At 36.1% G+C, this 27,945-nt stretch overlaps 1 long non-coding RNA gene across 1 annotated transcript; it reads right to left on the bottom strand.

Moving 5' to 3' along the window:
• Nucleotides 1-27,182, bottom strand: LOC135561938 (uncharacterized). Its single transcript, XR_010459823.1, has 3 exons — nucleotides 27,016-27,182; nucleotides 23,740-23,813; nucleotides 1-74 (listed from the first exon to the last, which is right to left on the bottom strand). It is a non-coding gene; the product is annotated as an uncharacterized LOC135561938 (long non-coding RNA).
• Nucleotides 27,183-27,945: the final 763 nt, after the last annotated feature.

Here is a 27,945-nt window from a genome sequence, read left to right as displayed (position 1 = left end):
CTGCTCCTGTAGCCATAGCAATGCCTCCCCACTTCCATTGGTCAGCGTCGGGGCGTGGTAGTATTTATGAAAGACTGAAGGGTGGAGACACAACAGGGAGTAATTAATTATCAACACAACATATCAAATTGGATCATCTCCATGACACCTTGGGCATTGTAGCCTACTGAACGAAAATGGGATATAGTAACCTGAATGGTCTGTATGGTATATGTTCTGTATGGTCTGTATGGTATATGTTCTGAATGGTCTGTATGGTATATGTTCTGTATGGTCTGTATGGTATATAATCATCTGAATGGTCTGTATGGTATATGTTCTGTATGGTCTGTATGGTATATGTTCTGTATGGTCTGTATGGTATATGTTCTGTATGGTCTGTATGGTATATGTTCTGAATGGTCTGTATGGTATATGTTCTGTATGGTCTGTATGGTATATAATCATCTGAATGGTCTGTATGGTATATAATCATCTGAATGGTCTGTATGGTATATCATCATCTGAATGGTCTGTATGGTATATGTTCTGTATGGTCTGTATGGTATATGTTCTGTATGGTCTGTATGGTATATGTTCTGTATGGTCTGTATGGTATATGTTCTGTATGGTCTGTATGGTATATGTTCTGTATGGTCTGTATGGTATATAATCATCTGAATGGTCTGTATGGTATGTAATCATCTGAATGGTCTGTATGGTATATGTTCTGTATGGTATATGTTCTGTATGGTCTGTTGGTATATAATCATCTGAATGGTCTGTATGGTATATGTTCTGTATGGTCTGTATGGTATATGTTCTGTATGGTCTGTATGGTATATGTTCTGTATGGTCTGTATGGTATATAATCATCTGAATGGTCTGTATGGTATATAATCATCTGAATGGTCTGTATGGTATATGTTCTGTATGGTCTGTATGGTATATGTTCTGTATGGTCTGTATGGTATATAATCATCTGAATGGTCTGTATGGTATATAATCATCTGAATGGTCTGTATGGTATATGTTCTGTATGGTCTGTATGGTATATAATCATCTGAATGGTCTGTTGGTATGTAATCATCTGAATGGTCTGTATGGTATTTGTTCTGTATAGTCTGTATGGTATATGTTCTGTATGGTCTGTATGGTATATGTTCTGTATGGTCTGTATGGTATATGTTCTGTATGGTATATGTTCTGTATGGTATATGTTCTGTATGGTCTGTATGGTATATGTTCTGTATAGTCTGTATGGTATATGTTCTGTATGGTCTGTATGGTATATGTTCTGTATAGTCTGTATGGTATATGTTCTGTATGGTCTGTATGGTATATGTTCTGTATGGTATATGTTCTGTATGGTCTGTATGGTATATAATCATCTGTATGGTCTGTATGGTATTTGTTCTGTATGGTCTGTATGGTATATGTTCTGTATGGTCTGTATGGTATATGTTCTGTATGGTCTGTATGGTATATAATCATCTGAATGGTCTGTATGGTATATAATCATCTGAATGGTCTGTATGGTATATGTTCTGTATGGTCTGTATGGTATATGTTCTGTATGGTCTGTATGGTATATAATCATCTGAATGGTCTGTATGGTATATAATCATCTGAATGGTCTGTATGGTATATGTTCTGTATGGTCTGTATGGTATATGTTCTGTATGGTCTGTATGGTATATGTTCTGAATGGTCTGTATGGTATATGTTCTGTATAGTCTGTATGGTATATGTTCTGTATAGTCTGTATGGTATATGTTCTGTATGGTATATGTTCTGTATGGTATATGTTCTGTATGGTCTGTATGGTATATGTTCTGTATGGTATATGTTCTGAATGGTCTGTATGGTATATGTTCTGTATGGTCTGTATGGTATATGTTCTGTATAGTCTGTATGGTATATGTTCTGAATGGTCTGTATGGTATATGTTCTGAATGGTCTGTATGGTATATGGTCTGTATGGTATATGTTCTGTATGGTCTGTATGGTATATGTTCTGTATGGTCTGTATGGTATATGTTCTGTATGGTCTGTATGGTATATGTTCTGTATAGTCTGTATGGTATATGTTCTGAATGGTCTGTATGGTATTTGTTCTGTATGGTCTGTATGGTATATGTTCTGTATGGTATATGTTCTGAATGGTATATGTTCTGTATGGTCTGTGTGGTATATGTTCTGAATGGTCTGTATGGTATATGTTCTGAATGGTATATGTTCTGAATGGTCTGTATGGTATATGTTCTGAATGGTATATGGTCTGTATGGTCTGTATGGTATATGTTCTGTATGGTCTGTATGGTATTTGTTCTGTATGGTCTGTATGGTATATGTTCTGAATGGTCTGTATGGTATATGTTCTGTATGGTCTGTATGGTATATGTTCTGTATGGTCTGTATGGTATTTGTTCTGAATGGTCTGTATGGTATATGTTCTGAATGGTCTGTATGGTATATGTTCTGTATGGTATATGTTCTGTATGGTATATGTTCTGAATGGTCTGTATGGTATATGTTCTGAATGGTATATGTTCTGTATGGTATATGTTCTGTATGGTCTGTATGGTATATGTTCTGTATGGTATATGTTCTGAATGGTCTGTATGGTATTTGTTCTGTATGGTCTGTATGGTATATGGTCTGTATGGTATATGTTCTGTATGGTCTGTATGGTATATGTTCTGAATGGTCTGTATGGTATATGTTCTGAATGGTCTGTATGGTATATGTTCTGAATGGTCTGTATGGTATATGTTCTGAATGGTCTGTATGGTATATGTTCTGAATGGTCTGTATGGTATATGTTCTGAATGGTCTGTATGGTATATGTTCTGTATGGTAAATGTTCTGTATGGTCTGTATGGTATATGTTCTGAATAGTCTGTATGGTATATGTTCTGTATAGTCTGTATGGTATATGGTCTGTATGGTATATGTTCTGTATGGTCTGTTGGTATGTAATCATCTGAATGGTCTGTATGGTATATGTTCTGAATGGTCTGTATGGTATATGTTCTGTATGGTCTGTATGGTATATAATCATCTGAATGGTCTGTATGGTATATAATCATCTGAATGGTCTGTATGGTATATGTTCTGTATGGTCTGTATGGTATATGTTCTGTATGGTCTGTATGGTATATAATCATCTGAATGGTCTGTATGGTATATAATCATCTGAATGGTCTGTATGGTATATGTTCTGTATGGTCTGTATGGTATATGTTCTGTATGGTCTGTATGGTATATGTTCTGAATGGTCTGTATGGTATATGTTCTGTATAGTCTGTATGGTATATGTTCTGTATAGTCTGTATGGTATATGTTCTGTATGGTATATGTTCTGTATGGTATATGTTCTGAATGGTCTGTATGGTATATGGTCTGTATGGTATATGTTCTGTATGGTCTGTATGGTATATGTTCTGTATGGTCTGTATGGTATATGTTCTGAATGGTCTGTATGGTATTTGTTCTGTATGGTCTGTATGGTATATGTTCTGTATGGTATTTGTTCTGAATGGTATATGTTCTGTATGGTCTGTATGGTATATGTTCTGAATGGTCTGTATGGTATATGTTCTGAATGGTATATGTTCTGAATGGTCTGTATGGTATATGTTCTGAATGGTATATGGTCTGTATGGTCTGTATGGTATATGTTCTGTATGGTCTGTATGGTATTTGTTCTGTATGGTCTGTATGGTATATGTTCTGAATGGTCTGTATGGTATATGTTCTGTATGGTCTGTATGGTATTTGTTCTGAATGGTCTGTATGGTATATGTTCTGAATGGTCTGTATGGTATATGTTCTGTATGGTATATGTTCTGTATGGTATATGTTCTGAATGGTCTGTATGGTATATGTTCTGAATGGTATATGTTCTGTATGGTATATGTTCTGTATGGTCTGTATGGTATATGTTCTGTATGGTATATGTTCTGTATGGTATATGTTCTGTATGGTCTGTATGGTATATAATCATCTGTATGGTCTGTATGGTATTTGTTCTGTATGGTCTGTATGGTATATGTTCTGTATGGTCTGTATGGTATATGTTCTGTATGGTCTGTATGGTATATAATCATCTGAATGGTCTGTATGGTATATAATCATCTGAATGGTCTGTATGGTATATGTTCTGTATGGTCTGTATGGTATATGTTCTGTATGGTCTGTATGGTATATAATCATCTGAATGGTCTGTATGGTATATAATCATCTGAATGGTCTGTATGGTATATGTTCTGTATGGTCTGTATGGTATATGTTCTGTATGGTCTGTATGGTATATGTTCTGAATGGTCTGTATGGTATATGTTCTGTATAGTCTGTATGGTATATGTTCTGTATAGTCTGTATGGTATATGTTCTGTATGGTATATGTTCTGTATGGTATATGTTCTGTATGGTCTGTATGGTATATGTTCTGTATGGTATATGTTCTGAATGGTCTGTATGGTATATGTTCTGTATGGTCTGTATGGTATATGTTCTGTATAGTCTGTATGGTATATGTTCTGAATGGTCTGTATGGTATATGTTCTGAATGGTCTGTATGGTATATGGTCTGTATGGTATATGTTCTGTATGGTCTGTATGGTATATGTTCTGTATGGTCTGTATGGTATATGTTCTGAATGGTCTGTATGGTATATGGTCTGTATGGTATATGTTCTGTATGGTCTGTATGGTATATGTTCTGTGTAGTCTGTATGGTATATGTTCTGAATGGTCTGTATGGTATTTGTTCTGTATGGTCTGTATGGTATATGGTCTGTATGGTATATGTTCTGTATGGTCTGTATGGTATATGTTCTGAATGGTCTGTATGGTATATGGTCTGTATGGTATATGTTCTGTATGGTCTGTATGGTATATGTTCTGTATAGTCTGTATGGTATATGTTCTGAATGGTCTGTATGGTATTTGTTCTGTATGGTCTGTATGGTATATGTTCTGTATGGTATATGTTCTGAATGGTATATGTTCTGTATGGTCTGTGTGGTATATGTTCTGAATGGTCTGTATGGTATATGTTCTGAATGGTATATGTTCTGAATGGTCTGTATGGTATATGTTCTGAATGGTATATGGTCTGTATGGTCTGTATGGTATATGTTCTGTATGGTCTGTATGGTATTTGTTCTGTATGGTCTGTATGGTATATGTTCTGAATGGTCTGTATGGTATATGTTCTGTATGGTCTGTATGGTATATGTTCTGAATGGTCTGTATGGTATATGTTCTGTATGGTCTGTATGGTATTTGTTCTGAATGGTCTGTATGGTATATGTTCTGAATGGTCTGTATGGTATATGTTCTGTATGGTATATGTTCTGTATGGTATATGTTCTGAATGGTCTGTATGGTATATGTTCTGAATGGTATATGTTCTGTATGGTATATGTTCTGTATGGTCTGTATGGTATATGTTCTGTATGGTATATGTTCTGAATGGTCTGTATGGTATTTGTTCTGTATGGTCTGTATGGTATATGGTCTGTATGGTATATGTTCTGTATGGTCTGTATGGTATATGTTCTGAATGGTCTGTATGGTATATGTTCTGAATGGTCTGTATGGTATATGTTCTGAATGGTCTGTATGGTATATGTTCTGAATGGTCTGTATGGTATATGTTCTGAATGGTCTGTATGGTATATGTTCTGAATGGTCTGTATGGTATATGTTCTGTATGGTATATGTTCTGTATGGTCTGTATGGTATATGTTCTGAATAGTCTGTATGGTATATGTTCTGTATAGTCTGTATGGTATATGGTCTGTATGGTATATGTTCTGTATGGTCTGTTGGTATGTAATCATCTGAATGGTCTGTATGGTATATGTTCTGAATGGTCTGTATGGTATATGTTCTGTATGGTCTGTATGGTATATAATCATCTGAATGGTCTGTATGGTATATGTTCTGAATGGTCTGTATGGTATATGTTCTGAATGGTCTGTATGGTTTTATGTTCTGTATGGTCTGTATGGTATATGTTCTGAATGGTCTGTATGGTATATGTTCTGTATGGTATATGTTCTGTATGGTATATGTTCTGAATGGTCTGTATGGTATATGTTCTGTATGGTATATGTTCTGAATGGTCTGTATGGTATATGTTCTGTATGTTCTGAATGGTATATGTTCTGTATGGTCTGTATGGTATATGTTCTGTATGGTATATGTTCTGTATGGTATATGTTCTGAATGGTCTGTATGGTATATGTTCTGTATGGTATATGTTCTGTATGGTATATGTTCTGTATGGTCTGTATGGTATATGTTCTGAATGGTCTGTATGGTATATGTTCTGTATGGTATATGTTCTGTATGGTATATGTTCTGAATGGTCTGTATGGTATATATTCTGAATGGTATATGTTCTGAATGGTCTGTATGGTATATGTTCTGTATAGTCTGTATGGTATATGTTCTGTATGGTCTGTATGGTATATGTTCTGAATGGTCTGTATGGTATATGTTCTGTATAGTCTGAATGGTATATGTTCTGTATGGTATATGTTCTGTATGGTCTGTATGGTATATGTTCTGTATGGTCTGTATGGTATATGTTCTGTATGGTCTGCATGGTATATAATCATCTGAATGGTCTGTTGGTATGTAATCATCTGAATGGTCTGTATGGTATTTGTTCTGTATAGTCTGTATGGTATATGTTCTGTATGGTCTGTATGGTATATGTTCTGTATGGTCTGTATGGTATATGGTCTGTATAGTCTGTACGGTATATGTTCTGAATGGTCTGTATGGTATATGTTCTGTATGGTATATGTTCTGTATGGTATATGTTCTGAATGGTCTGTATGGTATATGTTCTGTATGGTATATGTTCTGAATGGTCTGTATGGTATATGTTCTGTATGTTCTGAATGGTATATGTTCTGTATGGTCTGTATGGTATATGTTCTGTATGGTATATGTTCTGTATGGTATATGTTCTGAATGGTCTGTATGGTATATGTTCTGTATGGTATATGTTCTGTATGGTATATGTTCTGTATGGTCTGTATGGTATATGTTCTGAATGGTCTGTATGGTATATGTTCTGTATGGTATATGTTCTGTATGGTATATGTTCTGAATGGTCTGTATGGTATATATTCTGAATGGTATATGTTCTGAATGGTCTGTATGGTATATGTTCTGTATAGTCTGTATGGTATATGTTCTGTATGGTCTGTATGGTATATGTTCTGTATAGTCTGAATGGTATATGTTCTGTATGGTATATGTTCTGTATGGTCTGTATGGTATATGTTCTGTATGGTCTGTATGGTATATGTTCTGTATGGTCTGCATGGTATATAATCATCTGAATGGTCTGTTGGTATGTAATCATCTGAATGGTCTGTATGGTATTTGTTCTGTATAGTCTGTATGGTATATGTTCTGTATGGTCTGTATGGTATATGTTCTGTATGGTCTGTATGGTATATGGTCTGTATGGTATATGTTCTGTATAGTCTGTATGGTATATGTTCTGTATGGTCTGTATGGTATATGTTCTGAATAGTCTGTATGGTATATGTTCTGTATGGTCTGTATGGTATATGTTCTGTATAGTCTGTATGGTATATGTTCTGTATGGTCTGTATGGTATATGTTCTGAATGGTCTGTATGGTATATGTTCTGTATGGTCTGTATGGTATATAATCATCTGTATGGTCTGTATGGTATTTGTTCTGTATGGTCTGTATGGTATATGTTCTGTATGGTCTGTATGGTATATGTTCTGTATGGTCTGTATGGTATATAATCATCTGAATGGTCTGTATGGTATATAATCATCTGAATGGTCTGTATGGTATATGTTCTGTATGGTCTGTATGGTATATGTTCTGTATGGTCTGTATGGTATATAATCATCTGAATGGTCTGTATGGTATATAATCATCTGAATGGTCTGTATGGTATATGTTCTGTATGGTCTGTATGGTATATGTTCTGTATGGTCTGTATGGTATATGTTCTGAATGGTCTGTATGGTATATGTTCTGTATAGTCTGTATGGTATATGTTCTGTATAGTCTGTATGGTATATGTTCTGTATGGTATATGTTCTGTATGGTATATGTTCTGTATGGTCTGTATGGTATATGTTCTGTATGGTATATGTTCTGAATGGTCTGTATAGTATATGTTCTGTATGGTCTGTATGGTATATGTTCTGTATAGTCTGTATGGTATATGTTCTGAATGGTCTGTATGGTATATGTTCTGAATGGTCTGTATGGTTATGGTCTGTATGGTATATGTTCTGTATGGTCTGTATGGTATATGTTCTGTATGGTCTGTATGGTATATGTTCTGAATGGTCTGTATGGTATATGTTCTGAATTGTATATGTTCTGAATGGTCTGTATGGTATATGTTCTGAATGGTATATGGTCTGTATGGTCTGTATGGTATATGTTCTGTATGGTCTGTATGGTATTTGTTCTGTATGGTCTGTATGGTATATGTTCTGAATGGTCTGTATGGTATATGTTCTGTATGGTCTGTATGGTATTTGTTCTGAATGGTCTGTATGGTATATGTTCTGAATGGTCTGTATGGTATATGTTCTGTATGGTATATGTTCTGTATGGTATATGTTCTGAATGGTCTGTATGGTATATGTTCTGAATGGTATATGTTCTGTATGGTCTGTATGGTATATGTTCTGTATGGTATATGTTCTGAATGGTCTGTATGGTATTTGTTCTGTATGGTCTGTATGGTATATGGTCTGTATGGTATATGTTCTGTATGGTCTGTATGGTATATGTTCTGAATGGTCTGTATGGTATATGTTCTGAATGGTCTGTATGGTATATGTTCTGAATGGTCTGTATGGTATATGTTCTGAATGGTCTGTATGGTATATGTTCTGTATGGTATATGTTCTGTATGGTCTGTATGGTATATGTTCTGAATAGTCTGTATGGTATATGTTCTGTATAGTCTGTATGGTATATGGTCTGTATGGTATATGTTCTGTATGGTCTGTTGGTATGTAATCATCTGAATGGTCTGTATGGTATATGTTCTGAATGGTCTGTATGGTATATGTTCTGTATGGTCTGTATGGTATATAATCATCTGAATGGTCTGTATGGTATATGTTCTGAATGGTCTATATGGTATATGTTCTGAATGGTCTGTATGGTATATGTTCTGTATGGTCTGTATGGTATATGTTCTGAATGGTCTGTATGGTATATGTTCTGTATGGTATATGTTCTGTATGGTATATGTTCTGAATGGTCTGTATGGTATATGTTCTGTATGGTATATGTTCTGAATGGTCTGTATGGTATATGTTCTGTATGGTCTGTAATGGTATATGTTCTGTATGGTCTGTATGGTATATGTTCTGTATGGTCTATGTTCTGTATGGTATATGTTCTGAATGGTCTGTATGGTATATGTTCTGTATGGTATATGTTCTGTATGGTATATGTTCTGTATGGTCTGTATGGTATATGTTCTGAATGGTCTGTATGGTATATGTTCTGTATGGTCTGTATGGTATATGTTCTGAATGGTCTGTATGGTATATATTCTGAATGGTATATGTTCTGAATGGTCTGTATGGTATATGTTCTGTATAGTCTGTATGGTATATGTTCTGTATGGTCTGTATGGTATATGTTCTGAATGGTCTGTATGGTATATGTTCTGTATAGTCTGAATGGTATATGTTCTGTATGGTATATGTTCTGTATGGTCTGTATGGTATATGTTCTGTATGGTCTGTATGGTATATGTTCTGTATGGTCTGTATGGTATATAATCATCTGAATGGTCTGTTGGTATGTAATCATCTGAATGGTCTGTATGGTATATGTTCTGTATGGTATATGTTCTGTATGGTATATGTTCTGTATGGTCTGTATGGTATATGTTCTGTATGGTCTGTATGGTATATGTTCTGTATGGTATATGTTCTGTATGGTATATGTTCTGTATGGTCTGTATGGTATATGTTCTGTATGGTCTGTATGGTATATGTTCTGTATGGTCTGTATGGTATATGTTCTGAATGGTCTGTATGGTATATGTTCTGTATGGTCTGTATGGTATATGTTCTGTATGGTCTGTATGGTATATGTTCTGTATAGTCTGTATGGTATATGTTCTGTATGGTATATGTTCTGTATAGTCTGTATGGTATATGTTCTGTATGGTATATGTTCTGTATGGTCTGTATGGTATATGTTCTGTATGGTCTGTATGGTATATGTTCTGTATGGTCTGTATGGTATATGTTCTGTATGGTCTGTATGGTATATGTTCTGTATGGTCTGTATGGTATATAATCATCTGAATGGTCTGTATGGTATATCATCATCTGAATGGTCTGTATGGTATATGTTCTGTATGGTCTGTATGGTATATGTTCTGAATGGTCTGTATGGTATATAATTCTGAATGGTCTGTATGGTATATGTTCTGTATGGTCTGTATGGTATATGTTCTGTATGGTCTGTATGGTATATGTTCTGAATGGTCTGTATGGTATATGTTCTGTATAGTCTGTATGGTATATGTTCTGTATAGTCTGTATGGTATATGTTCTGTATGGTATATGTTCTGTATGGTATATGTTCTGAATGGTCTGTATGGTATATGGTCTGTATGGTATATGTTCTGTATGGTCTGTATGGTATATGTTCTGTATGGTCTGTATGGTATATGTTCTGAATGGTCTGTATGGTATATGTTCTGTATGGTCTGTATGGTATATGTTCTGTATGGTATTTGTTCTGAATGGTATATGTTCTGTATGGTCTGTATGGTATATGTTCTGAATGGTCTGTATGGTATATGTTCTGAATGGTATATGTTCTGTATGGTCTGTATGGTATATGTTCTGAATGGTATATGGTCTGTATGGTCTGTATGGTATATGTTCTGTATGGTCTGTATGGTATTTGTTCTGTATGGTCTGTATGGTATATGTTCTGAATGGTCTGTATGGTATATGTTCTGTATGGTCTGTATGGTATATGTTCTGAATGGTCTGTATGGTATATGTTCTGAATGGTCTGTATGGTATATGTTCTGTATGGTCTGTATGGTATATGTTCTGAATGGTCTGTATGGTATATGTTCTGAATGGTATATGTTCTGTATGGTATATGTTCTGTATGGTCTGTATGGTATATGTTCTGTATGGTATATGTTCTGTATGGTCTGTTGGTATGTAATCATCTGAATGGTCTGTATGGTATATGTTCTGAATGGTCTGTATGGTATATGTTCTGTATGGTCTGTATGGTATATAATCATCTGAATTCTGTATGGTATATAATCATCTGAATGGTCTGTATGGTATATGTTCTGTATGGTCTGTATGGTATATGTTCTGTATGGTCTGTATGGTATATAATCATCTGAATGGTCTGTATGGTATATAATCATCTGAATGGTCTGTATGGTATATGTTCTGTATGGTCTGTATGGTATATGTTCTGTATGGTCTGTATGGTATATGTTCTGAATGGTCTGTATGGTATATGTTCTGTATAGTCTGTATGGTATATGTTCTGTATGGTATATGTTCTGTATGGTATATGTTCTGTATGGTATATGTTCTGAATGGTCTGTATGGTATATGGTCTGTATGGTATATGTTCTGTATGGTCTGTATGGTATATGTTCTGTATGGTCTGTATGGTATATGTTCTGAATGGTCTGTATGGTATTTGTTCTGTATGGTCTGTATGGTATATGTTCTGTATGGTATTTGTTCTGTATGGTATATGTTCTGTATGGTCTGTATGGTATATGTTCTGAATGGTCTGTATGGTATATGTTCTGTATGGTATATGTTCTGAATGGTCTGTATGGTATATGTTCTGAATGGTATATGGTCTGTATGGTCTGTATGGTATATGTTCTGTATGGTCTGTATGGTATATGTTCTGTATGGTCTGTATGGTATATGTTCTGAATGGTCTGTATGGTATATGTTCTGTATGGTCTGTATGGTATTTGTTCTGAATGGTCTGTATGGTATATGTTCTGAATGGTCTGTATGGTATATGTTCTGTATGGTATATGTTCTGTATGGTATATGTTCTGAATGGTCTGTATGGTATATGTTCTGAATGGTATGTTCTGTATGGTATATGTTCTGTATGGTATATGTTCTGTATGGTATATGTTCTGAATGGTCTGTATGGTATATGTTCTGTATGGTCTGTATGGTATATGGTCTGTATGGTATATGTTCTGTATGGTCTGTATGGTATATGTTCTGAATGGTCTGTATGGTATATGTTCTGAATGGTCTGTATGGTATATGTTCTGAATGGTCTGTATGGTATATGTTCTGAATGGTCTGTATGGTATATGTTCTGAATGGTCTGTATGGTATATGTTCTGAATATGGTATATGTTCTGTATGGTATATGTTCTGTATGGTCTGTATGGTATATGTTCTGAATAGTCTGTATGGTATATGTTCTGTATAGTCTGTATATGGTCTGTATGGTATATGTTCTGTATGGTCTGTATGGTATATAATCATCTGTATGGTCTGTATGGTATATGTTCTGAATGGTCTGTATGGTATATGTTCTGTATGGTCTGTATGGTATATAATCATCTGAATGGTCTGTATGGTATATGTTCTGAATGGTCTGTATGGTATATGTTCTGAATGGTCTGTATGGTATATGTTCTGTATGGTCTGTATGGTATATGTTCTGAATGGTCTGTATGGTATATGTTCTGTATGGTATATGTTCTGTATGGTATATGTTCTGAATGGTCTGTATGGTATATATTCTGAATGGTATATGTTCTGAATGGTCTGTATGGTATATGTTCTGTATAGTCTGTATGGTATATGTTCTGTATGGTCTGTATGGTATATGTTCTGAATGGTCTGTATGGTATATGTTCTGTATGGTCTGTATGGTATATGTTCTGAATGGTCTGTATGGTATATGTTCTGTATGGTCTGTATGGTATATGTTCTGTATGGTCTGTATGGTATATAATCATCTGAATGGTCTGTTGGTATGTAATCATCTGAATGGTCTGTATGGTATTTGTTCTGTATAGTCTGTATGGTATATGTTCTGTATGGTCTGTATGGTATATGTTCTGTATGGTCTGTATGGTATATGTTCTGTATGGTATATGTTCTGTATGGTATATGTTCTGTATGGTCTGTATGGTATATGTTCTGTATAGTCTGTATGGTATATGTTCTGTATGGTCTGTATGGTATATGTTCTGAATGGTCTGTATGGTATATGTTCTGTATGGTCTGTATGGTATATGTTCTGTATAGTCTGTATGGTATATGTTCTGTATGGTCTGTATGGTATATGTTCTGTATGGTATATGTTCTGTATGGTCTGTATGGTATATGTTCTGTATGGTATATGTTCTGTATGGTCTGTATGGTATATAATCATCTGTATGGTCTGTATGGTATTTGTTCTGTATGGTCTGTATGGTATATGTTCTGTATGGTCTGTATGGTATATGTTCTGTATGGTCTGTATGGTATATAATTCTGAATGGTCTGTATGGTATATAATCATCTGAATGGTCTGTATGGTATATGTTCTGAATGGTCTGTATGGTATATGTTCTGTATGGTCTGTATGGTATATAATCATCTGAATGGTCTGTATGGTATATAATCATCTGAATGGTCTGTATGGTATATGTTCTGTATGGTCTGTATGGTATATGTTCTGTATGGTCTGTATGGTATATGTTCTGAATGGTCTGTATGGTATATGTTCTGTATGGTCTGTATGGTATATGTTCTGTATAGTCTGTATGGTATATGTTCTGTATGGTCTGTATGGTATATGTTGTATGGTCTGTATGGTATATGTTCTGTATGGTATATGTCTGTATGGTATATGTTCTGTATGGTCTGTATGGTATATGTTCTGTATGGTCTGTATGGTATATGTTCTGAATGGTCTGTATGGTATATGTTCTGTATGGTCTGTATGGTATATGTTCTGTATGGTATTTGTTCTGAATGGTATATGTTCTGTATGGTCTGTATATATGTTCTGAATGGTCTGTATGGTATATGTTCTGATGGTATATGTTCTGAATGGTCTGTATGGTATATGTTCTGAATGGTATATGTTCTGTATGGTCTGTATGGTATATGTTCTGTATGGTCTGTATGGTATTTGTTCTGTATGGTCTGTATGGTATATGTTCTGTATGGTCTGTATGGTATATGTTCTGTATGGTCTGTATGGTATATGTTCTGAATGGTCTGTATGGTATATGTTCTGAATGGTCTGTATGGTATATGTTCTGAATGGTATATGTTCTGTATGGTATATGTTCTGATGTTCTGTATGGTATATGTTCTGTATGGTCTGTATGGTATATGTTCTGAATTCTGTATGGTCTGTTCTGTATGGTATATGTTCTGTATGTTCTGTATGGTATATGTTCTGAATGGTCTGTATGGTATATGTTCTGTATGGTCTGTATGGTATATGTTCTGTATGGTCTGTATGGTCTGTTCTGTATGGTCTGTATGGTATATGTTCTGAATGGTCTGTATGGTATATGTTCTGTATGGTCTGTATGGTATATGTTCTGTATGGTCTATGTTCTGAATGGTCTGTATGTTCTGAATGGTCTGTATGGTATATGTTCTGTATGGTCTGTATGGTATATGTTCTGAATGGTCTGTATGGTATATGTTCTGTATGGTCTGTATGGTATATGTTCTGTATGGTATATATTTCTGTATGGTATGGTATATGTTCTGAATAGTCTGTATGGTATATGTTCTGTATGGTATATATGTTCTGTATGGTCTGTATGGTATATGTTCTGTATGGTCTGTATGGTATATGTTCTGAATGGTCTGTATGGTATATGTTCTGAATGGTCTGTATGGTATATGTTCTGTATGGTCTGTATGGTATATGTTCTGTATGGTCTGTATGGTATATGTTCTGAATGGTCTGTATGGTATATGTTCTGTATGGTCTGTATGGTATATGTTCTGTATGGTCTGTATGGTATATGTTCTGTATGGTCTGTATGGTATATGTTCTGTATGGTCTGTATGGTATATGTTGTATGGTCTGTATGGTATATGTTCTGTATGGTCTGTATGGTATATGTTCTGTATGTCTGTCTGTATGGTATATGTTCTGAATGGTCTGTATGGTATATGTTCTGTATGGTCTGTATGGTATATGTTCTGTATGGTCTGTATGGTATATGTTCTGTATGGTCTGTATGGTATATGTTCTGTATGGTCTGTATGGTATTCTGTATGGTCTGTTCTGTATGGTCTGTATGGTATATGTTCTGTATGGTCTGTATGGTATATGTTCTGTATGGTCTGTATATATGTTCTGAATGGTCTGTATGGTATATGGTCTGTATGGTATATGTCTGTATGGTATATGTTCTGAATGGTCTGTATGGTATATGTTCTGTATGGTCTGTATGGTATATAATCATCTGAATGGTCTGTATGGTATATGTTCTGTATGGTCTGTATGGTATATGTTCTGTATGGTCTGTATGGTATATGTTCTGTATGGTCTGTATGGTATATGTTCTGTATGGTCTGTATGGTATATGTTCTGAATGGTCTGTATGGTATATGTTCTGTATGGTCTGTATGGTATATCATCATCTGAATGGTCTGTATGGTATATGTTCTGTATGGTCTGTATGGTATATGTTCTGTATGGTATATGTTCTGTATGGTCTGTATGGTATATCATCATCTGAATGGTCTGTATGGTATATGTTCTGTATGGTCTGTATATGTTCTGTATGGTCTGTATGGTATATAATCATCTGAATGGTCTGTATGGTATATCATCATCTGAATGGTCTGTATGGTATATGTTCTGTATGTTCTGTATGGTATATGTTCTGTATGGTCTGTATGGTATATGTTCTGTATGGTCTGTATGGTATATGTTCTGTATGGTCTGTATGGTATATGTTCTGAATGGTCTGTATGGTATATGTTCTGTATGGTCTGTATGGTATATGTTCTGTATGGTATATGTTCTGTATGGTATATGTTCTGTATGGTCTGTATGGTATATGTTATGAATGGTCTGTATGGTATATGTTCTGTATGGTCTGTATGGTATATGTTCTGATCTGTATGGTCTGTATGGTATATGTTCTGTATAGTCTGTATGGTATATGTTCTGTATGGTCTGTATGGTATATGTTCTGTATGGTCTGTATGGTATATGTTCTGTATGGTCTGTATGGTATATGTTCTGTATGGTCTGTATGGTATATGTTCTGTATGGTCTGTATGGTATATGTTCTGTATAGTCTGTATGGTATATGTTCTGTATGGTCTGTATGGTATATGTTCTGAATGGTCTGTATGGTATATGTTCTGATGGTCTGTATGGTATATGTTCTGTATGGTCTGTATGGTATATGTTCTGTATGGTCTGTATGGTATATGTTCTGAATGGTCTGTATGGTATATGTTCTGTATGGTCTGTATGGTATATGTTCTGTATGGTCTGTATGGTATATAATCATCTGAATGGTCTGTATGGTATATCATCATCTGAATGGTATGTATGGTATATGTTCTGTATGGTATATGTTCTGTATGGTATATGTTCTGTATGGTCTGTATGGTATATGTTCTGTATGGTATATGTTCTGTATGGTCTGTATGGTATATGTTCTGTATGGTATATGTTCTGTATGGTATATGTTCTGTATAGTCTGTATGGTATATGTTCTGTATGGTATATGTTCTGTATGGTCTGTATGGTATATGTTCTGTATGGTCTGTATGGTATATGTTCTGTATGGTCTGTATGGTATATAATCATCTGAATGGTCTGTTGGTATGTAATCATCTGAATGGTCTTTATGGTATATGTTCTGAATGGTCTGTATGGTATATGTTCTGTATGGTCTGTATGGTATATAATCATCTGAATGGACTGTTGGTATGTAATCATCTGAATGGTCTGTATGGTATATGTTCTGTATGGTCTGTATGGTATAGGGTCTGTATGGTCTGTATGGTATATGTTCTGTATGGTCTGTATGGTATATGTTCTGTATGTTCTGTATGGTATATGGTCTGTATGGTCTGTATGGTATATGTTCTGTATGGTCTGTATGGTATATGTTCTGTATGGTCTGTATGGTATATGGTCTGTATGGTCTGTATGGTATATGTTCTGTATAGTCTGTATGGTATATGTTCTGTATGGTCTGTATGGTATATGTTCTGTATGGTCTGTATGGTATATGTTCTGTATGGTCTGTATGGTATATGTTCTGTATGGTATATGTTCTGTATAGTCTGTATGGTATATGTTCTGTATGGTCTGTATGGTATATGTTCTGTATGGTCTGTATGGTCTGTATGGTCTGTATGGTATATGTTCTGTATGGTCTGTATGGTATATATTCTGTATGGTCTGTATGGTATATGTTCTGTATGGTATATGTTCTGTATGGTATATGTTCTGTATGGTATATGTTCTGTATGGTCTGTATGGTCTATGTTCTGAATGGTCTGTATGGTATATGTTCTGTATGGTCTGTATGGTATATGTTCTGTATGGTCTGTATGGTATATGTTCTGTATGGTCTGTATGGTATATGTTCTGTATGTTCTGTATGGTATATGTTCTGTATGGTATATGTTCTGTATAGTCTGTATGGTATATGTTCTGTATGGTCTGTATGGTATATGTTCTGTATGGTCTGTATGGTCTGTATGGTCTGTATGGTATATGTTCTGTATGGTCTGTATGGTATATATTCTGTATGGTCTGTATGGTATATGTTCTGTATGGTATATGTTCTGTATGGTATATGTTCTGTATGGTATATGTTCTGTATGGTCTGTATGGTCTATGTTCTGAATGGTCTGTATGGTATATGTTCTGTATGGTCTGTATGGTATATGTTCTGTATGGTCTGTATGGTATATGTTCTGTATGGTCTGTATGGTATATGTTCTGTATGGTCTGTATGGTATATGTTCTGTATGGTCTGTATGGTATATGTTCTGTATGTTCTGTATGGCATATGTTCTGAATGGTCTGTATGGTATATGTTCTGTATGGTCTGTATGGTATATGTTCTGTATGTTCTGTATGGTATATGTTCTGTATGGTCTGTATGGTATATGTTCTGTATGGTCTGTATGGTATATGTTCTGTATGGTCTGTATGGTCTATGTTCTGTATGGTATATGTTCTGAATGGTCTGTATGGTATATGTTCTGTATGGTCTGTATGGTCTATGGTCTGTATGGTATATGTTCTGTATGGTATATGTTCTGAATGGTCTGTATGGTATATGTTCTGTATGGTCTGTATGGTATATAATCATCTGAATGGTCTGTATGGTATATGTTCTGTATGGTCTGTATGGTATATGTTCTGTATAGTCTGTATGGTATATGTTCTGTATGGTCTGTATGGTATATGTTCTGTATGGTCTGTATGGTATATGTTCTGTATGGTCTGTATGGTATATCATCATCTGAATGGTCTGTATGGTATATGTTCTGTATGGTCTGTATGGTATATGTTCTGTATGGTATATGTTCTGTATAGTCTGTATGGTATATCATCATCTGTATGGTCTGTATGGTATATGTTCTGTATGGTCTGTATGGTATATGTTCTGAATGGTCTGTATGGTATATGTTCTGTATGGTCTGTATGGTATATGTTCTGTATGGTATATGTTCTGTATGGTATATGTTCTGTATGGTCTGTATGGTATATGTTATGAATGGTCTGTATGGTATATGTTCTGTATAGTCTGTATGGTATATGTTCTGTATGGTCTGTATGGTATATGTTCTGTATGGTCTGTATGGTATATGTTCTGTATAGTCTGTATGGTATATGTTCTGTATGGTCTGTATGGTATATGTTCTGTATGGTCTGTATGGTATATGTTCTGTATGGTATATGTTCTGTATGTTCTGTATGGTCTATGTTCTGTATGGTATATGTTCTGTATGTTCTGTATGGTATATGTTCTGTATGGTCTGTATGGTATATGTTCTGTATGGTCTGTATGGTATATGTTCTGTATGGTCTGTATGGTATATGTTCTGTATAGTCTGTATGGTATATGTTCTGTATAGTCTGTATGGTATATGTTCTGTATGGTATATGTTCTGTATGTTCTGTATGGTATATGTTCTGTATGGTCTGTATGGTATATGTTCTGTATGGTCTGTATGGTATATCATCATCTGAATGGTCTGTATGGTATATGTTCTGTATGGTCTGTATGGTATATGTTCTGTATGGTATATGTTCTGTATAGTCTGTATGGTATATCATCATCTGAATGGTCTGTATGGTATATGTTCTGTATGGTATATGTTCTGTATGGTCTGTATGGTATATAATCATCTGAATGGTCTGTATGGTATATCATCATCTGAATGGTCTGTATGGTATATGTTCTGTATGTTCTGTATGGTATATGTTCTGTATGGTCTGTATGGTATATGTTCTGTATGGTCTGTATGGTATATGTTCTGTATGGTCTGTATGGTATATGTTCTGAATGGTCTGTATGGTATATGTTCTGTATGGTCTGTATGGTATATGTTCTGTATGGTATATGTTCTGTATGGTATATGTTCTGTATGGTCTGTATGGTATATGTTATGAATGGTCTGTATGGTATATGTTCTGTATAGTCTGTATGGTATATGTTCTGTATGGTCTGTATGGTATATGTTCTGTATGGTCTGTATGGTATATGTTCTGTATAGTCTGTATGGTATATGTTCTGTATGGTCTGTATGGTATATGTTCTGTATGGTCTGTATGGTATATGTTCTGTATGGTATATGTTCTGTATGTTCTGTATGGTATATGTTCTGTATGGTATATGTTCTGTATGTTCTGTATGGTATATGTTCTGTATGGTCTGTATGGTATATGTTCTGTATGGTCTGTATGGTATATGTTCTGTATGGTCTGTATGGTATATGTTCTGTATAGTCTGTATGGTATATGTTCTGTATAGTCTGTATGGTATATGTTCTGTATGGTCTGTATGGTCTGTATGGTCTGTATGGTATATGTTCTGTATGGTCTGTCTGGTATATATTCTGTATGGTCTGTATGGTATATGTTCTGTATGGTATATGTTCTGTATGGTATATGTTCTGTATGGTATATGTTCTGTATGGTCTGTATGGTCTATGTTCTGAATGGTCTGTATGGTATATGTTCTGTATGGTCTGTATGGTATATGTTCTGTATGGTCTGTATGGTCTGTATGGTCTGTATGGTCTGTATGGTATATGTTCTGTATGGTCTGTATGGTATATGTTCTGTATGGTCTGTATGGTCTGTATGGTCTGTATGGTATATGTTCTGTATGGTATATGTTCTGTATGGTATATGTTCTGTATGGTATATGTTCTGTATGGTCTGTATGGTCTATGTTCTGAATGGTCTGTATGGTATATGTTCTGTATGGTCTGTATGGTATATGTTCTGTATGGTCTGTATGGTATATGTTCTGTATGGTCTGTATGGTATATGTTCTGTATGGTCTGTATGGTATATGTTCTGTATGGTCTGTATGGTATATGTTCTGTATGTTCTGTATGGCATATGTTCTGAATGGTCTGTATGGTATATGTTCTGTATGGTCTGTATGGTATATGTTCTGTATGTTCTGTATGGTATATGTTCTGTATGGTCTGTATGGTATATGTTCTGTATGGTCTGTATGGTATATGTTCTGTATGGTCTGTATGGTCTATGTTCTGTATGGTATATGTTCTGAATGGTCTGTATGGTATATGTTCTGTATGGTCTGTATGGTCTATGGTCTGTATGGTATATGTTCTGTATGGTATATGTTCTGAATGGTCTGTATGGTATATGTTCTGTATGGTCTGTATGGTATATAATCATCTGAATGGTCTGTATGGTATATGTTCTGTATGGTCTGTATGGTATATGTTCTGTATAGTCTGTATGGTATATGTTCTGTATGGTCTGTATGGTATATGTTCTGTATGGTCTGTATGGTATATGTTCTGTATGGTCTGTATGGTATATGTTCTGTATGGTCTGTATGGTATATCATCATCTGAATGGTCTGTATGGTATATGTTCTGTATGGTCTGTATGGTATATGTTCTGTATGGTATATGTTCTGTATAGTCTGTATGGTATATCATCATCTGAATGGTCTGTATGGTATATGTTCTGTATGGTATATGTTCTGTATGGTCTGTATGGTATATAATCATCTGAATGGTCTGTATGGTATATCATCATCTGAATGGTCTGTATGGTATATGTTCTGTATGTTCTGTATGGTATATGTTCTGTATGGTCTGTATGGTATATGTTCTGTATGGTCTGTATGGTATATGTTCTGTATGGTCTGTATGGTATATGTTCTGAATGGTCTGTATGGTATATGTTCTGTATGGTCTGTATGGTATATGTTCTGTATGGTATATGTTCTGTATGGTATATGTTCTGTATGGTCTGTATGGTATATGTTATGAATGGTCTGTATGGTATATGTTCTGTATAGTCTGTATGGTATATGTTCTGTATGGTCTGTATGGTATATGTTCTGTATGGTCTGTATGGTATATGTTCTGTATAGTCTGTATGGTATATGTTCTGTATGGTCTGTATGGTATATGTTCTGTATGGTCTGTATGGTATATGTTCTGTATGGTATATGTTCTGTATGTTCTGTATGGTATATGTTCTGTATGGTATATGTTCTGTATGTTCTGTATGGTATATGTTCTGTATGGTCTGTATGGTATATGTTCTGTATGGTCTGTATGGTATATGTTCTGTATAGTCTGTATGGTATATGTTCTGTATAGTCTGTATGGTATATGTTCTGTATGGTATATGTTCTGTATGTTCTGTATGGTATATGTTCTGTATGGTCTGTATGGTATATGTTCTGTATGGTCTGTATGGTATATGTTCTGTATGGTATATGTTCTGTATAGTCTGTATGGTATATGTTCTGTATAGTCTGTATGGTATATGTTCTGTATAGTCTGTATGGTATATGTTCTGTATGGTATATGTTCTGTATGTTCTGTATGGTATATGTTCTGTATGGTCTGTATGGTATATGTTCTGTATGGTCTGTATGGTATATGTTCTGTATGGTATATGTTCTGTATGGTATATGTTCTGTATGGTATATGTTCTGTATGTTCTGTATGGTATATGTTCTGTATGGTATATGTTCTGTATGGTCTGTATGGTATATGTTCTGTATGTTCTGTATGGTATATAATCACCTGAATGGTCTGTATGGTATATGTTCTGTATGTTCTGTATGGTATATGTTCTGTATGGTCTGTATGGTATATGTTCCGTATAGTCTGTATGGTATATGTTCTGTATGGTCTGTATGGTATATGTTCTGTATGGTCTGTATGGTATATGTTCTGTATTATATATGTTCTGTATGGTATATGTTCTGTATGGTATATGTTCTGTATGTTCTGTATGGTATATGTTCTGTATGGTATATGTTCTGTATGGTCTGTATGGTATATGTTCTGTATGTTCTGTATGGTATATGTTCTGTATGGTATATGTTCTGTATGGTCTGTATGGTATATGTTCTGTATGTTCTGTATGGTATATGTTCTGTATGGTATATGTTCTGTATGTTATATGTTCTGTATGTTATATGTTCTGTATGTTATATGTTCTGTATGGTATATGTTCTGTATGTTATATGTTCTGTATGGTATATGTTCTGTATGTTCTGTATGGTATATGTTCTGTATGGTATATGTTCTGTATGGTCTGTATGGTATATGTTCTGTATGTTCTGTATGGTATATGTTCTGTATGGTATATGTTCTGTATGGTATATGTTCTGTATGGTCTGTATGGTATATGTTCTGTATGTTCTGTATGGTATATGTTCTGTATGGTATATGTTCTGTATGTTCTGTATGGTATATGTTCTGTATGGTCTGTATGGTATATGTTCTGTATGTTCTGTATGGTATATGTTCTGTATGTTCTGTATGGTATATGTTCTGTATGGTCTGTATGGTATATGTTCTGTATGTTCTGTATGGTATATGTTCTGTATGGTCTGTATGGTATATGTTCTGAATGGTCTGTATGGTATATGTTCTGTATGGTATATGTTCTGTATGGTCTGTATGGTATATGTTCTGTATAGTCTGAATGGTATATGTTCTGTATGGTATATGTTCTGTATGGTCTGTATGGTATATGTTCTGAATGGTCTGTATGGTATATGTTCTGTATAGTCTGTATGGTATATGTTCTGAATGGTCTGTATGGTATATGTTCTGAATGGTCTGTATGGTATATGTTCTGTATGGTCTGTATGGTATATGTTCTGTATGTTCTGTATGGTATATGTCCTGTATGGTATATGTTCTGTATGGTCTGTATGGTATATGTCCTGTATAGTCTGTATGGTATATGTTCTGTATAGTCTGTATGGTATATGTTCTGTATAGTCTGTATGGTATATGGTCTGTATGGTATATGTTCTGTATGTTCTGTATGGTATATGTTCTGAATGGTCTGTATGGTATATGTTCTGTATGGTCTGTATGGTATATGTTCTGTATGGTCTGTATGGTATATGTTCTGTATGGTCTGTATGGTATTAGTTCAGTATGGTCTGTATGACCTATATTGAGTTTTCCTCCTCCTTACTTTTGATGGTTCCTTTCAGAGCGTCCACTACGAAGGCTATAGAGATGAACAGAGCTATGACCTCCTCTGTTGACCTGGGAGACGACAAGAACAACAAGAGAACCAACAATAGACAAGGCATCAGTAGACATGTTGTCCCACACCAACGATGCAGCACTTCCCTTGGGCCAAATGAGATATCACATTTGACTAACACATTTCAGTTAATTACAACAGCTCCCGACTTGGGCCTATCGCTGTCATTTTGTAAATGTCGGATCTCTATGGCAAGATGCATCATTCAACCAAGTTTTGTCAAAATCGGGCCATTGCTGTCTGAGTGACTAACGTACGGACGAACAGAGACATATCCACAGTCCCCTCCCCAATGACAACATCAGTGAAATGATGGCTTGTACCCCATGTCCATGTGTCTATGATGTAGGTGACCAGACCTTTAAAACAGCTTCATGACATTGTAGATGTTACTGTACGTTATACCATGGCATTGTTGAATACGTGTTTCTGATTGGCTTGACGGCCATTCTAGAGCGTGCACTGTTTAAGGAATAAGGCCAGAGGGGGTGTGGTATATGACCAATCTACCACGGCTAAGTCTGTTCTTCACACGACGCAACGCAGACAGCCTGGATACAGCCTTTAGCCGTGGTATCTTGGCCATATACCACAACCCCCCGAGGTGCCTTATTGCTATTATAAACTGGTTACTGATAAGAGAATTTATATGCTTAAAGGTAATGACTAAACAATTCCACCCTTAAACGTAATTATGACATTATGTAACAGATATAATGAATAATTAGACAAACGTAACTATTAGTAATCATTCGATTCTGTAACATGTATAATTCATTAGAACGATAAACGTAAGTCCAATAAGGTTCGGTAGAGACAAGTGAGGGAGAGAAATGTGTGTGTGACTAAGAAAATACCGAGAACAATTAAACTGTGTATGACCTGACCTGGTTAGAACTCTGGGAAACTTATGACAGGACAGGGAGTCCAGTCAAGGTTCCTCTAATCTCAGGAGGAGGGAACTGCTAGCTTGGTAGTGATAAACAGTGGTGAGAACCATAGGGAAGGATACATCCCACCTACTGTTCGTGTGGAGGTATGTGGGTAGGTTAACTACTGTTCCTGTGGAGGTATGTGGGTAGGTTATCTACTGTTTGTGTGGAGGTATGTGGGTAGGTTATCTACTGTTTGTGTGGAGGTATGTGGGTAGGTTATCTACTGTTTGTGTGGAGGTATGTGGGTAGGTTATCTACTGTTTGTGTGGAGGTATGTGGGTAGGTTATCTACTGTTTGTGTGGAGGTATGTGGGTAGGTTATCTACTGTTTGTGTGGAGGTATGTGGGTAGGTTATCTACTGTTTGTGTGGAGGTATGTGGGTAGGTTATCTACTGTTCCTGTGGAGGTATGTGGGTAGGTTATCTACTGTTTGTGTGGAGGTATGTGGGTAGGTTATCTACTGTTTGTGTGGAGGTATGTGGGTAGGTTATCTACTGTTTGTGTGGAGGTATGTGGGTAGGTTATCTACTGTTTGTGTGGAGGTATGTGGGTAGGTTAACTACTGTTTGTGTGGAGGTATGTGGGTAGGTTATCTACTGTTCCTGTGTAGGTATGTGGGTAGGTTACCTACTGTTTGTGTGGAGGTATGTGGGTAGGTTAACTACTGTTTGTGTGGAGGTATGTGGGTAGGTTATCTACTGTTTGTGTGGAGGTATGTGGGTAGGTTATCTACTGTTCCTGTGTAGGTATGTGGGTAGGTTATCTACTGTTCCTGTGTAGGTATGTGGGTAGGTTAACTACTGTTTGTGTGGAGGTATGTGGGTAGGTTAACTACTGTTTGTGTGGAGGTATGTGGGTAGGTTATCTACTGTTTGTGTGGAGGTATGTGGGTAGGTTATCTACTGTTTGTGTGGAGGTATGTGGGTAGGTTATCTACTGTTTGTGTGGAGGTATGTGGGTAGGTTATCTACTGTTCCTGTGTAGGTATGTGGGTAGGTTATCTACTGTTCCTGTGTAGGTATGTGGGTAGGTTAACTACTGTTTGTGTGGAGGTATGTGGGTAGGTTATCTACTGTTCCTGTGTAGGTATGTGGGTAGGTTATCTACTGTTTGTGTGGAGGTATGTGGGTAGGTTATCTACTGTTTGTGTGGAGGTATGTGGGTAGGTTATCTACCGTTTGTGTGGAGGTATGTGGGTAGGTTATCTACTGTTGGTGTGGAGGTATGTGGGTAGGTTATCTACTGTTTGTGTGGAGGTATGTGGGTAGGTTATCTACTGTTTGTGTGGAGGTATGTGGGTAGGTTATCTACTGTTCCTGTGGAGGTATGTGGGTAGGTTATCTACTGTTTGTGTGGAGGTATGTGGGTAGGTTATCTACTGTTCCTGTGGAGGTATGTGGGTAGGTTAACTACTGTTTGTGTGGAGGTATGTGGGTAGGTTATCTACTGTTCCTGTGGAGGTATGTGGGTAGGTAGGGAGTGGGATATAAAATGGCATGTCTTTGTATTATGGACTTTAGAACGTTCTCTGAATAAACTGTACTAGCCTTTTGCATTAGCTGAGTCTTTGCCTAATTATTATTAAACCCAGGGTCTTACAAACCTCTGGGATTGGTCAAATCTTATTGATTGTTAGTTATTATCATTGGGATTGAAAATTCTCGTGACAGTTACCAACGTAATTAGAGCAGAAAAAAATATACGTTTTGTAATACCCGGGGTGATATACCACGGCTGCCAGCCAATTAGCATTCAGGGCTTAAACCACTCAGTTTATATTTCCCTATAACACACAGTGTATCAGCACGGTAGAATTCAATGGCTATAGTTCTTACATGTTCTATGTCTGAGCTGCTTTTGAAAGCAGAAGTTGAACTGAAAACATTTTTGCCGTTGCGATTGTTGATTTTAATAATACCAAGCTAGAACTGATGGTTTAATTAGCTAAACTAGCAAGTCTGTTTGTTTGGTTACCACAGAAACTACTGTAGATTTCTACTAATCTTTCAAGCTACTTCAGTGGATGTTTTAGCATTTCTAGCTTCATACGTGGTAAATTATAGGCATTGTATGAAAGGGATAATCAACTCGGGGCTCTATGCGGTCTCTGGAAAATAATGCAACTCTGTGGAAGGGTGTGTGTTCCACTCTGCTAGCACGTCGTGGAAAACACCTTCCATGTCATTCATTAGAACTATAGAACTCATAGCCCTTCATTGATATAAACACTGGAACATAGTATACTATTCAATACATACAGAGTACCTTTTGAACAGCTTCATGAGCAGGGAGACGTTGAAGATGCCTCCCAGGATGAGGAAGAGGGAGTTCCAGAGACCGATGCAGGCGTAGAACGCTGGAAAGTCCAGATCATAGTCGTCACAGAGACCACGGATCACTGTAGACACACAGAGAATTCTATTTGTTAATGATCAGGGAGAAGAAGACTTTATTAGTCAACACAAGACAGAAATATGTCCAAACCCTGTGATATACACGCATTAGTTGAAGAGAGGAAAGGGCAGCTGTAGTGCAACACCCAATGAGAAGTTTAACGGTGAAAGTTGCTTGTTCAAGCAGGTGCTGGCCAACTTCCTTAACCTTGATAGACAGTTTGTTTCGGGCAATGCATCAGTGCTCCTGCTTACGCTGCTCCGCGGTCGGGGATATCTAACACCATATCCTTGAGACTACTGCAGTGCCCTGTCAGTCTGGGTAGACAGACAGGAAAGTGAAGACAGTGGGACAGACTACAGTAGGATTCAACTAGCCGTGAGACCAAACCCCAGGCTCAGCTACAGACATGTCTGATGGTGCCAGACAAATATAACTCCAGTGTTACCAACATTATACAGCAACAAAAACACCATGGGTTTCCTCAGACAAACAACTGTTTTACCACCATGGGCTTCCTCAGACAAACAACTGTTTTACCACCATGGGCTTCCTCAGACAAACAACTGTTTTACCACCATGGGCTTCCTCAGACAAACAATTGTTTTACCACCATGGGCTTCCTCAGACAAACAACTGTTTTACCACCATGGGCTTCCTCAGACAAACAACTGTTTTACCACCATGGGCTTCCTCAGACAAACAACTGTTTTACCACTAGGTGATCCACCTCTACACAGATGACACCATTCTGTATACTTTGGACACTGTGTTAACTAACCTCCAGATGAGCTTCAATGC

The sequence above is a fragment of the Oncorhynchus nerka genome, linkage group LG18, assembly GCF_034236695.1.
Source record: "Oncorhynchus nerka isolate Pitt River linkage group LG18, Oner_Uvic_2.0, whole genome shotgun sequence".
In the NCBI taxonomy this organism is placed as follows: domain Eukaryota; kingdom Metazoa; phylum Chordata; class Actinopteri; order Salmoniformes; family Salmonidae; genus Oncorhynchus; species Oncorhynchus nerka.
This window is presented reverse-complemented; position numbering and strand designations above follow the sequence as displayed.